The following is an 11,075-nucleotide window of genomic DNA, read 5'->3' as shown; positions in this document are numbered from 1 at the left end:
CTATACCTTGTTATTGAATGCACCCCAACCGGTCTACCACAATGGGTACTTTGCTCATTTTGACACCAAGCCAATTAAAGTTGTTCTGCAATGTCTGTTTCAGTCATTCATTCAATGATCTGACCGCATATCCTTCATCCGTCTAGTCATGATTTCTAAGTTTGATTGGAATACTTAACTCCTCTTCTAATTCATTCATTTGATTTTATTTTATTAACATCGTATTGCACATCATGTAGGTAATATCATTACCATGTGGTCTCTCTCTATTCATTACCGGGTCTTATTTCCTTAAAGGTAAAGACCAGTATTGGAAACGCCCCAATTTCAAAAAATGAAATGGAAGCTCTCATTACCAATCACGTGAAAGAATATGTTTTGACTAATACATGATGATAAAAAATTTGCCAGGAAACCGCCTAGTAATTCATATATTTGGTAAATTTGTTTCTCTCATGGTCTGTGAGAGATATAGGGTAGTCCCATATACATCTTTCTGTGTATAGTGCTTGTAACTTTACGAAGAATGGGCCAAATTTCTTATCATTTTGATGATTCCAGAACCTTGCAGATGCTAGATGCTAGATGATCAACCTTTTCTGATCGATTCCACAACGTTTCTTTCACAATGCAATCGCATGACCATAACTGGTCTTTACCTTTAACAGTTGAATAAGAGGAAGTGAAAGGAAGGCCACAAATGGAAATATAGAAACATCTATAAAAAAAAAAAAAGCATTCTTTAATTGAAAACTTAGTTATGAAATTTAGGAAGAACAAATAATTTCCGAGAGAACGAACTAAAAGTAAAATACACATACCGGTAGGTCATGATGCAAAAAAGCTTGTGAAAAAGAGGCAAAGAATATTAATGAAATGATAGTAAAAATGTGGAGAGATGTTCTTGTGTGATTGACATATTGTTACTATACATGTCAATCACTTATCAGTCTAAATGCTGTCATGCTTTAAATATAGCCTAAATAAAAGATACGTGGATCAATAAACATTCACAATAATAGTTTGATACGACTAGAACGTACAACTCCCTCTCTGTTATCTCAAACAACATACTAACTATATATCAAGCTTGAATGCAAAACAAGAATAATTTGAATGTATAGTTGTAGAAAAAAATACCCGAGAGCGGAAGGATGTACTTGGGTGGAGGGTGGAGAGAAATTAAACCAAAATAAATCAGGGGGTGTTACCCTATATCTCTCACAGTCCATGAGAGAAACAAATTTACCAAATATATGAATAAGTAGGCGGTTTCCCGGCAAATTTTTTATCATCATGTATTAGTCAAAACATATTCTTTCACATGATTGGTAATAAGAGCTTCCATTTCATTTTTTGAAATTGGGGCGTTTCCAATACTGGTCTTTACCTTTGATTATTCTCTTGAAGTTTTATCCTTTTTTTGTCATTAAGACCCACCTTCTCTCTTCCCATCCCTCTTCATACTTCCTTTCTTCTTTATCTCGCTGGATCATTTTGTACTGTAATTACCTTCTATTCTATTACTTTTCTCCGTCAACCTTGGGTAAACGGTCTAAAGGATTTATATTTCACAAAATAAGCTAAGAAAACGAAGCTACTGGACCAGCACAGGATTTGTTTGTATTTCACAACTTTATACACTAAGAAAATATCGTTAACGATAAATGGATAATGCTAGTAATAACAATATCGAGCATTTTTATAGCAACCCCCTGGCGCTTATGATGGCAATGATTTTTTTTCTTTTTTAAAGATTATGAACCATTGATCACATGCTACAGTGTACAGAGTAATACTGGAATGAGGTTTGATACAGTGGTTAAATGCAATAAATGTCAGCAACATACATGCGGGATAGGCTAAACATTAGTCTCTTTGAAACAAAAATATTGATTAACCAATTAGACCGTTCCGTCAAATTAGCAGTCAATCTATTAATACATCCATGATTCAAGCGATCTGCCCATTAATGAAACATTCCTCGCAAAGCTGCCCTTACCTTGTATATAAAAAACCCTGTGTAAAGCTCCCACCCCCCCCCCCTTCCGACTATTTTGCTAATCTTATTTCTCCGAAGATTTCCATCACTTTGTTTGGCCCTAAGGAACAACATTTATCATAATGATGATAAGGATGATGATGATGATGATGACGATGATGATGATGATGGTGGTGGTGGTGGTGGTGGTGGTGGTTGTGGGGATGATGATGACGATGACGATGATGATGATGATTGTGGTGGTGATGATGGTGGTGGTGGTGGTGGTGGTGGTGGTGGTGATGATGATGATGGTGGTGGTGGTGGTGGTTGTGGGGATGATGATGACGATGACGATGATGATGATGATGGTGGTGGTGATGATGGTGGTGGTGGTGGTGGTGGTGATGATGATGATGGTGGTGGTAGTGGTGGTGGTGATGATGATGGTTGTGGTGGTGGTGATGATGACGACGACGACGATGATGATGATGATGATAATGGTGGTGGTGGTGGTGGTGGTTGTGGGGATGATGATGACGATGACGATGATGATGATGATGGTGGTGGTGATGATGGTGGTGGTGGTGGTGGTGGTGATGATGATGATGGTGGTGGTAGTGGTGGTGGTGATGATGATGGTTGTGGTGGTGATGATGATGATGATGATGGTGGTGGTGGTGATGACGACGACGACGATGATGATGATGATGATGATGATGGTGGTGGTGGTGGTGGTGGTGATAGTATGATTTTGCTGTAACAAGAATGACGGTGACAATGATCATGGTAATGTTATATAACTGAAAATATACAGACGAAGAGCAGAATAGATCTATAATGACAATCTACCTTGATATGCTACTTCAAACACTTGCCCATCATTAAAGCACAGTGTGTCAATACGATTTATTTGTATAATTATATAAAGTTTATATCTTCTAAGAACTTTAATAATCATTTTCTACGAGTCTTTAATAGAATGATCAATGATTAAAAGTTCTGGGAAGATACAAATAAAGATACAAGTTCATATATCAGGAAGTCACAATCATGAAAAGAGGGGGGGGGGGGGGGGAGATTACTCCAACTTTTTGGGCAACAGTGAATTAAGTTCCATATCCATGTCTTTCTAGCTTCAGGTACGTGACTCTGTCTCGTCATACCTATTGATATAAAACCAGAAGTATATATTGATTCCTAACATCGTTTGAAGTTTGCCGTTTCCGTTTGAAGTGCACACCTCAGTATGATCAGGTATTTCACTGTTTATTTTCTACGGAATTCGTCAAGTGCTTTCAATATGATCTCCTCACTTCTTTGTGAAATGTGTTATATGACTTATATCAGCCCACTTTTTTTAAATATTGACGAACAATACCCCCCCCCCTCTTGTTCTCTCTCTCTCTCTCTCTCTCTCTCTCTCTCTCTCTCTCTCTCTCTCTCCTTGGGAGCACTTATGTTTGAGATGAGTTCACTTCTATTCCCTTTTATAATTTAGAAGAATTATAGAGAGTTTATTTCCGGTCCCAAAGTATAGTGTCCTCGCAAACCATTAACAAGAAACACAATGATTTTCATATTCGATTATCAGCTATTATGAAGTAAGTAATTACGATTATGTAAAGTATAAATATATATGGCTATAAAACGAAAGTAAGATATTCGTGTAATTATTTTAGTTCGTGTCTTTGTTTCACTTTCAATTATATTTTGTAATGTTTATGTTTGTAAGGTGTTTTTTGGGGGGTCTCCTATAGTTACGTTTATCTTTCATATAAGCAAAGCTTTATGATTATGAGCAGCAGGTACACGTATTCTATTCTTGACTACTTCTGATTTGTTACTTCTAGGCTGTATTTGTTACTTCTAGGCTGTATCTAAGCGATCAAGAAGTTAATTACATGGTTATTCTCAAGGTAAATACTTTAGAGCACGTTCCTGCATTCTTACGTCAATGAGTGATGAATAATGGAGCTGCCTTCATCGTCGCCTTCACGAAACCTTTCTAAATAAGGACAAATACTCAACCATTATGCTCTCGTATTTCTCATTACCCGTGTTCCCCCCTCCCATAAGTGGCCATTAGTCTGTAGTTATTAAACATAGTTTATTTTGTAAAATTTATTTTCTCTCTCTTATTGAAGTATATTTTGTCTTCTTCAGACTATTGATGATAACCTGGCTACCGTCATGACCGTCATGACCAGCTGTCAAACTCTTGATCATTCGAGCCCTAACATGACTCCCGTCTGAAATATGGCTTCAAAGAATTTTCAAATATTGATTTACCTGTTGAAATTTTTTACTTCCACTTCTCAAATATTTGCCCAAATCTCAGCAAGTCTCCAGAGTCTAAATTCATGTCGCCGGCGTGACAAAATGACGACAAATTGAAAAAGAAAATCTTACAATGGAGTTATAGGGAAGCACTTAGGTTGCTAATAATTATGGCAACCAGCTTTTCTTGGTTGTATTAATTCAAACTTTCCATTCACATGCATGGCTGCTAACATATTGGTTTACGTTCTTTCAGAGGAATTCATGCTTGGGTTATAACAAATTTAACTCGTCATTTTGTATGTTCTTGCACAATTTTTATTTTCTCATTCTCTTTTATATCATCATCTTTTAAAGATAGGCCTACTTAAGAATGAAAGCACAGTAAACAAAGTAAAAACCTGAGGTAGACTGCAATCTCCAAGGGCCAAACAACCGCGCCCCTCAACCCTCCACCATGTCCACTTATATATTAAGAGAGGAGAAAACATTAAAACACTTTTAAACACTGTTAAAGGACTAGACATTGTTGTATTTCTAGGGAAAATCTTGGGAAAAATTTAATGTCGGGAAAGTTTAAGCCTCCCTCGAGGCGGTGTCTAGATTTAGGGGCACTTTACTGGAAAGTATCTTGGCAAACAAAAGTTTTCAAATTTATAGGTGCAGTTTGAATTTAAATTAATTTTAGTGATCAAAAAAAGACAAAAACCACACAAACGCAGATGGGGCATATTATTTCTTTGTGAATTATCCGCGATCGGCTTTTAAAAAGGGAACGGGCCGATCGTACCCCCCGGCCATATTTGCCAGTGCCCCCTTCTTACAAAATTGATATTAGAGTGTTTAAATACATGAGGACGAAGCCTACATCGAGGACGACTGCGAGGTTGAGAAATAAACGAATGCCAGGTAAGTTTCATTTCATTTCATTCATTTTCAAAGAATTTCACTATACAAATCTCGACATAACTTCAGTTTTTAAGAAAAAACAATAATTTGAATGGCAAGTAAATAAATGCTACTTCGTTGTGGGGGAAACCTTAGAAAGCAAAGCTTGTAATACAGGTTCACTGCATGGGAAGTTGGTTAATGAAGGAATATTTTATTTGAAGGCTGGATGTGAGATAGAATGAGGATAGTATATGTTGAACATTTTCATGTGATAGATTTTTTGCTTAAATCTGTACGTGGGAAACGCACTGAATTTGTTTTTATTACTTAAGGTGTTGACTATATGCGTCTGCCAAACGGACGTTGAAAACCGTGATAAATATTGGAATCAGGTCTGAAGTATTATTTACTTTTCTCACTAAAAAAAGAATAAATATAACAGAATCTTGAGAAGCTAGAATTCTTTCTATGTTTACTAACAGGGCTACGGTATATGTATTGACCGGTAGCTTCTCATTGTGATCCATTGTTCGTCTGACTGCAGCGAGCTGTTTATACTATCTACTTGACTGTATACTTGTTGATAGTTTCTTAGATGTGATGTGTGCTGAACACACTGATCATAGTTTACTCTTGACAGATTAGTAAGTTAAAAAGCTTAAACCCACCGATCAACTCTGAAGAGGGCATGCTGTCTTGGCTTAGTGGCGATTGAAAAGAAAAGAAGCTGGAATATCGTTACTGAGCGTGAGGATGAATAAACAACAAAAAGAAGAAATGTGGAAATGTATAAACGAGTAAGAAACGTTGACCTTTTCCACTTAGCAAATTTGTGAAAGAGGGGCTGAAAGGACCAAAAGCGGAAATTGAAATGAAAAAGAAAAATCGGAATAGAACTGAATAATAGGTAGCAGAATAATATATTATCTGAGTGTAATAAATAGGAATCGGAGAGATTATGGTAAATTTGGGCTGAATTAACCATTTTCGTCCTACCGGATATCCAGTTACTTCACCTGGGTGGAGTCATGGCTACAGTAGGCCTAGCCATATAGTTGTGCCAAATGACATCAGGGCCGCGGTGGGACTCGAACCACAAACCGTTTGATCCACAGTAAGGTGGTGTGCCAATAAACTATGAAACCTCTTCAATGTTAGTTATAATCTATATTATGTTGTTGGTTATGCAAAATAATTGCACAAAGTTGGGGTACAAGGTTATACAACTGAGAATGATTAATTTTCTTTATTATTGAATAAAGTCAAACTACAGACAGAAAATCAGCCGACTATAGGAGAGAGTCTCATGAGGTTGCATTATATGTCATCGTGAGAAAATAAGAACCTTCAAGTAGTTTAATACGGCATGAAGGAGAACAACAACCCCATGGGACAATTACACATGATGTGAGCCGAAACTAACATAATCTCTCTTTAATCAAAATCTTCTCAGTATAAAGATCATCATAAAAGACGGAGTAATCCTTTCTACGTCACGGTATATTTCTCTTTTATTGACTCTTCATGCCCAGGGTTCCATTTATCATAACACCTACCCATTCTACGCAAACAATACTAGGCTTCGGGTTTCCATGACAACGTGGTATATTCCCCACCCTTCTTGTTATACTAGTTTGAATGATTACCCGTTATGATAACCATTGCACAAACTGAAAGGAATGTTAGTATTCTCGATGTTTTCAATATCTCACTCGGTATGGGTCGTTTTGTCCTTCTTCACTGTTTTTTTTCCCGCCAAGGACAGACAAGGACAATTCTGAGTCATAGCCAGTATTCAATAGATATGAATTATAACATTGCCAGTAGCAAAATTGGATTTGCATCGAAAGTAAGTTGCACAATGATATCAGAAATGAAAGAGATATCAATGTTTGAAGATGTCCATCGTGCCTTCCTTATCAATTTCCTCTGTTCGTTTTAATATGTTTTTGTTTTTTTAAATGTGTTTGTGCTCAGTTGTTTACTGTTTGCTTTATTGATATAAAACGAAAACAAATTAAGCAGTGAATAGCAGTCATGGAACATGTAAAACAGATACATCTAATGATATAAACATACTGCAACGCATTTTGAGCGTATGTAGGCCAAGGTTATATAGGACAGCAAAATAGTGGAGGATGTGGGAGGGGGTCGCATTTAGTGAACTTCTCATGTTCCTTTACTACCCCCACCCCCCCCCCCCCCCTCGTTCAAGTATAGGCAGGCGCGTATACGCAAGGGCGGGGGATTGGGGTTAACCCCCCCGCCCCCTTGAACTTTTTTATGTGTATGTTTTGGAGGAAACTCCCCCCCCCCCCCCAAGGGCGATCGGCCCAATTTTCAAAATTTGGGACACAACAAAAAAATATATGTCCTCTTACCACCCCCCCCCCCCCCACTTATTCAGCAGTTGGCTGAGTCGTTGCGAAATTTTCGGCGTAATTTTCACATTTTAACCCCCCCCCCCTCCCCCCCTTGAAAAAAATCCTGCGTACGCGCCTGAGTATAGGGCTACGTCATCGGTGGTGTATCCACATCTTGTTTTCAAGGAGGGAATCAGAATCATTGTGATCCATGTATTTCGGCAAGAAAATCACTTTCCATCCAGGCCCTTATTTGCCGAGATAGATGAGGGTGCCCAACATTTATTTTCCACATTACATCTCTCCTCAAATTGTAACTTATTGTAACTTTTATCCCGATGTGATGTGTATTGCAACACTATAACGCAGTCAAAGATTAGCTGTTTTCGAGCGAGCAAAGGTGTTTACATTTCATTTTGATTTACAATTTTTGACAGTTGAATACAAGCATAATCTATGTTTAAGGATATTTCTGACTTTATTGACTTCACTTCGGCGTTTAATATTGAGCTCCCTTAGGCTTGCCCAAGCTTTCATGTCATGTTTAGAGTTTGGCTTATTAAATGATAAACATCACCATTTCGTGAAGTCGTATTGCGACTTACTCGAGGCTGAGCAAACACTGAAAATGGTGTATTATTTTTAAGGTTCTATAATGCAAATTACTTAGCTTGCAATGTTTTTCATGATGTTTGTTTTTTTCAATTAGTGAACAATTGTCAAGGGGGGGGGGGCACAAAACTTTTCTCCCTTAAAAAACGGCCTACATCACCAATATCAACTTCTATTCAGAGTGATTCAACTGGAAGCAAAGTGTTTCCCTCTCCAATTCTGACACCGTCTTTTCATCATGTATACAACTGCTATCATTAACCCAGAAAATATATATCATCATGTCACGAATGAACAAATAAATTACCTTGTATTACATGCACTTTGGTCACGGTATGTAACACACCCAGAATAATAACTAGAATTTGTACAAATCGTTTCTGATTACTTTTTGGAGCCCTGGAGGTGTAAAATGAAATAATTTCATTTTCATTCTTACTGTTAATTCAATCAATGCGGTCGTTTCTGTACGTAAGGGATTTACATTCAATTTGTAGATTTAATCGAAAAACTCACATAATAACAAGATCCGTATCGTTTACGTAAACACGAGGATGCCATAGAGAATTATTGTCAAGTATATTGATGTCACAAAAGTACATGTAAAGCAATTTGGAAGAAACTCGATTTGTCTATTCCTCCATTGCGAACCAATTTAAAGTCGTTTGAGAAAATAGTGTATATTTTTAGAACTTCCACTGGAGGTTTGATTAAAAAAGAAAACACAATTTAATGATTTGTTATAAAATCACTAATTCATCTTACTCTTAGTAAGTTCTGATTGTGGCAGAAATTAAAGGTAAAGACCAGTATTGGAAACGCCCCAATTTCAAAAAATGAAATGGAAGCTCTCATTACCAATCATGTGAAAGAATATGTTTTGACTAATACATGATGATAAAAAATTTGCCGGGAAACCGCCTACTAATTCATATATTTGGTAAATTTGTTTCTCTCGTGGTCTGTGAGAGATATAGGGTAGTCCCATATACATCTTTCTGTGTATAGTGCTTGTAACTTTACGAAGAATGGGCCAAATTTCTTATCATTTTGACGATTCCAGAACCTTGCAGATGCTAGATGATCAACCTTTTCTGATCGATTCCACAACGTTTCTTTCACAATGCAATCGCATGACCATAACTGGTCTTTACCTTTAAGTTGAAATGATATTGCCTACAACATAACCCGATTTCTTTGTATAGGCATGAAAAGTTTTTGAGAACTGCATAAGAGATACCATTTAAGGTATCTAATGTTGAACTTTATCGTTTTGACAATGTGGTTTGTCATAAATACAGACTAATATAATGACTATAAAAAAATAAAAAATAGATACCACCTCACGGTAAAAAAAGTGGCGATTGCCTCGCAATATCAGGTAATTTGAACATTCTGGCTGATGTCGGAGGGGGGGGGGGGCGCAACCCCTGTCCGGTATGTAAATAAGTATGTTGATGTATCTCAAATTTCATTAATTTACAGGACCTATATGTTATCATAGTCATCAGAGTTTAGGGGTCAGATGGATACCTGCAATATTTAAGAAGAACTCATTAAAAAAAAAAGGCTATATACATACGAGATATGTTTGTATGCATTGTTATTTATTATATTGTTATATTTTACACCTATTCTTATTGTGAATACAAAAATTATGTATTTCAATATACTTTATTGCTTTGTTTGGTTGGCCGTCTCGACAAAACCCCCTATTCTTTTCTTTTATGGCCATCCTAATTCATAAATACTGTTTTTTAAATACTGTATGATACCGTATACAATATATTTTAAAGCTTGTATATGTATTTATATATTTCATGTATATATTATTTTACCTATGTATTTTTGATGTATTTACTGGAATTTAAATAAACGAATACAATTGAATTGAGGTATACACAGCATAACTTTGAATGTACTTTTTGATCATCATGTTATACCGCAGCTTGAAATGGCCTCATCCATGATTCCATGTATGCAATATTAATGAAGTAAATACATCGGCACGGATGCATGTGAATGACAGAGTACATACCGACTACGAATACAAAGAAATTAGTTGTGTACCGATAAAAGCATTCGTTTACACTCCTATCAATCATTCTGAAACCAAATGTTGACATGAAATCATACTCGTGAAAGAGGCATTAATGACACGGATTCCTGAGGGTCATTCAACTTACACTCTCCATGAACTATATTTAAATCATGTATTTAAATCATGCAGAATATAGGACATACGTTTTAAAGATTGATAACAAGGACTAATCTATTTAGCATTAAGGAATAATCTATTTTACAGTACCGGCTAACCAAAGTACATTTGATGGACTTGATAGATCACTACAGAGAGGAAGAAGAAGACATAGAAGGAGGATAAGGAGGAGGAGGGGATGAAGAAAGAGGAGGAGGAGGAGGAGAAGAGAAGAGAAGAAGAACAACAACAGTAACAAGAAAGAGGAGGCGGGAGGTGAAGAAGAAAAAGAAGAAGAAGAAGAAGGAAATAAAAACGATAAAAGGTAGAGAGATACGGAGAGAGACAGAGAGAGAAGAGGGGGGGGGGGAGGAAGAACTATAGGCCAGAGACATGCAGGGAAACAAATACAAATAGTGGGAGGTGCAAAAAGCCTGACAGACACATCCAGACAGAAAACATGACAGACATCGGAGACAGACAGGAAGAGAGGAAGAAAATTAACACACAGCGAGAGAATAAATTTATGGACAGTCATACAGAAAAACAAACAAACAAACATGCAAGCCGACAGAAAAGCAGATAAACATAGTAAAGGATGAAGAGGAACAGAGCTCTAGAATGATGTCGGAGATGAAAAAAGGGGCGTGGTATTGCTACGCTTGACATCGTCTTACCCCTCTATTCAGCAATGGACGAGTCGAGACAGACTCGATTTACACGCGACATATGACATACACATTATAGTTTC

Source organism: Strongylocentrotus purpuratus, unplaced genomic scaffold (assembly GCF_000002235.5).
Source record: "Strongylocentrotus purpuratus isolate Spur 01 unplaced genomic scaffold, Spur_5.0 spur5_scaffold_11, whole genome shotgun sequence".
NCBI classification, from domain to species: Eukaryota; Metazoa; Echinodermata; class Echinoidea; order Camarodonta; family Strongylocentrotidae; genus Strongylocentrotus; species Strongylocentrotus purpuratus.
Note: the sequence above shows the minus strand (reverse complement) of the source record.